Genomic DNA, 3,893 nt, shown 5'->3' on the forward strand with positions numbered 1-3,893 from the left:
CCTGGCTTTCTCTCCTTTTCATTTAATCTATGGTAATTAACTGTGCCCGGTATACTTGTACAAAAAATAATACCCTTGTTTGAGACACTTTTGTTTGTTACATACTACTGCCCTAGTCTCCATATGGTTTAAGGGGTACCTCTTGTAGTTCGATACTGCTTTCACCCGAAATGTAGGCAGCCCATTGGCTATCTTTGTGGTTGTCTGTGTGCCTGTTTGTGTGTGTGTTAGTTTTTGTTTGTGTGTGTCGGTATTTCAGTAGTTGAACGTGTGTATCCTATGTGTAAGTGTGTTTGTGCCCATTTGTGCATTTATGTTTGTGTGCCTATCGTTGCGCACGGTTGTGTGTCTATTTGTGTGTCTGCCTTTGAGTAGTTGAATGTGTGTCTTGGTATCTGTGTGTTTACCCAGTGCTTCCGCTTTCTTGTGCCCTCAAACACACAGAGCCCAGCATTTTGTTGTGTTGTTTGCAGGTGGCTGGCCAATGCCTCGGCGGTGCCTAGGATGGGGCAGCAGGGCAGTTCTCACCCCACGCTTTCCCAGAGCAGGCAGTCTCTGTTCACTGCCCTCCCTGCTCCTGCCGGCCTGAGTGGTTTGCCTTGGAGCGGGGTACATGCCCCCCTGGGAGTGCGCATAAAGGGGTGTGTGTAAGGCCGGCCCGGCCAGCGGGGGTTGCATTTGTTCCAGGCTTGCCCTGTGCTGAGCCCCCGAAGGGGAGGGGTTGATTGACGCCCCTGACACCGACCCTGGCCAGGGATTAATATCCCACCCTTGTGAGGCTGTGAGGGCCTGAATGGCGAGGGCGGGACCCCCGGACCCACTGCTGCGCGGCCAGGATCTACACATGCTCGTTTATGTCTTTTTAAATGAGATTACATAGGTATGACTTCCAGCCCCCCACATGCACCACAAAATACAAATGTACGCATACTAACAATCGACTATTTATTTATTTATTTATTTATTTAATTTTAAGTTTTAATAAAGCGCTAGTTAGAACCGGGGGTATCAGAGCGCTTTACATACAGATTGGAAACAAGTTGCATTACTCAGCAGGATATAAGGATGCATAAAGATAGAAGCAAACGTAATTAGGCATTTGTTACATAGCATCACATAAGAAAGCATACGAACTATAAGCAACACATTATAACTAGGCACTATATTATGATTAAAAAGTAATACTTATAATACAAATCTACTATTGATAAAAATTCAAATACATTTCAAAAACAAATATTGTGTGTTAAATACAACGTTTAATAACAGCCCCGGTACCTGTTTTATTTAAACATCAGCCCTGATAAAGCAAATCTAACGAGCGCTATGAAACCACCTAACACGCGAGCAAACACTGCTATTAGTAAGCAACCCACAAATGTCTTCGCAAGTCTGTGTTTTTGGAGGTACCGCTGTGTATCTTGTTATGGGAATACATTAATTGATGCAGTGTACTACTACGTGGCAGAGCCATTCATGTTATTAAGACTTCTCTTTATTAACTCTGCCACAAGGTGTTGCAGCATTGTATTGTAAGACATTGCCTATGTGATAGGTACACTACTACACCATATACAATTTAGTTTCTGTAACATTTCAGGTTGATCTTCAAAGGTAGTAAACCAAGCATTTACAATGCGAGCTATTGGCATTGTAAATGGCATTGCCTTTTATAAAAAACTTAAACAACATTGTCATTTACAATACCAAAAGCAACACCTATTGCATTGCAGAGTGCGGTGTCCGTGAAGCAGGAGTCGCGATCATTAAAGCTGCCGCATAATCTGACCCCACCCTGTGAGAAGTTGGCCTGATATGTGATGTCCACTATTCTAGTGATTCAGAAAAGGGGGTGGTGATGGACAGAGTATCTGAATTAAGCAGAACACTCGTACCCAGTCAACAGATCAGGGCTTGATCCATCACCGGTTTTTAGCTCACTGCACCATCCCAGCTCAGAACCTGGCTACATGCAAATTAGTCTGTCCCTGGCCCAGTGCATCATGGGAACAGGGCAGACCAAACTACCAAGCCAATTCTTTTACTGGAAAGGAAACAAGCTTCCGGGGACCGGTTTCTGGCATTACAGCCGTCTTCTGAATTAAGCAGAACACTCGTACCCAGTCAACAGATCAGGACTTGATCCAAGATGGCTGTAATGCCAGAAACCGGTCCCCGGAAGCTTGTTTCCTTTCCAGTAAAAGAATTGGTTTGGTAGTTTGGTCTGCCCTGTTTCCATGATGCACTGGGCCAGGGACAGACTCATTTGCATGCAGCCAGGTTCTGAGCTGGGATGGTGCAGTGAGCTAAAAAACGGTGATGGATCAAGCCCTGATCTGTTGACTGGGTACGAGTGTTCTACCTAATTCAGATACTCTGTCCATCACCACCCCCTTTTCTGAATCATTTTGTCCACCATAAGCGTGGAAGGGTATGCTCAGACATGAGTCCCTTGCTCACTGCACCATCAGGATTCAAGCAAGCCGGGCCGAAGACGGCTGTAATGCCAAAAACCGGTCCCCGGAAGCTTGTTTGCTTTCCAGTAATAGAATTGGCTTGGTAGTTTGGTCTGCCCTGTTCCCATGATGCACTGGGCCAGGGACAGACTAATTTGCATGTAGCCAGGTTCTGAGCTGGGATGGTGCAGTGAGCTAAAAACCGGTGATGGATCAAGCCCTGATCTGTTGACTGGGTACAAGTGTTCTGCTTAATTCAGATACTCTGTCCATCACCACCCCCTTTTCTGAATCGTTTTGTCCACCATAAGCGTGGAAGGGTATGCTCAGACATGAGTCCCTTGCTCACTGCACCATCAGGATTCAAGCAAGCCGGGCCGAAGACGGCTGTAATGCCAGAAACCGGTCCCCGGAAGCTTGTTTCCTTTCCAGTAAAAGAATTGGCTTGGTAGTTTGGTCTGCCCTATTCCCATGATGCACTGGGCCAGGGAGGGACTAATTTGCATGTAGCCAGGTTCTGAGCTGGGATGGTGCAGTGAGCGAAAAAACGGTGATGGATCAAGCCCTGATCTGTTGACTGGGTACGAGTGTTCTGCCTAATTCAGATACTCTGTCCATCACCACCCCCTTTTCTGAATCGTTTTGTCCACCATAAGCGTGGAAGGGTATGCTCAGACATGAGTCCCTTGCTCACTGCACCATCAGGATTCAAGCAAGCCGGGCCGAAGACGGCTGTAATGCCAGAAACCGGTCCCCGGAAGCTTGTTTCCTTTCCAGTAAAAGAATTGGCTTGGTAGTTTGGTCTGCCCTGTTCCCATGATGCACTGGGCAAGGGACAGACTAATTTGCATGTAGCCAGGTTCTGAGCTGGGATGGTGCAGTGAGCTAAAAAACGGTGATGGATCAAGCCCTGATCTGTTGACTAAGTACGAGTGTTATGCCTAATTCAAATACTCTGTCCATCACCACCCCCTTTTCTGAATCACTATTCCAGTGGGCACCCTGTATCATTCCAAACAACCCTTATGGTGATGGTTATAAAGTCAACCTTATAGACCAGCTATCCTAGTGGTAGCATGGACAAAGCAGTCTTAGGCTAAACTCAAGAGGGCATGTGAAGCCAGCTGTTTTACCATATGTAACCCCTTTAATACCAAATGAAAGGACACCACACAGGTTATATATAAAATGTGTATGTATTTATTTCTAACACAACCCCTCTGAACTCTTTATGAGGTCAGAGGCACAAGCACATAACAAGATACTCAATTATCACACAATAAGTTGCACAATATACAGTAGAGCCCTAGGGGCACTTAAACCATATACTAAAATAGTGGTATAAGAACCACGTCACAAACAAAGGATAGGTCTAGGGCCTAGGGAATCGCTGGGGCTACGCTGTACTACCAAAGGATAGGAAGCAGGAGGCCCACG

Source organism: Lissotriton vulgaris, chromosome 12 (assembly GCF_964263255.1).
Source record: "Lissotriton vulgaris chromosome 12, aLisVul1.2, whole genome shotgun sequence".
Lineage (NCBI taxonomy): Eukaryota > Metazoa > Chordata > Amphibia > Caudata > Salamandridae > Lissotriton > Lissotriton vulgaris.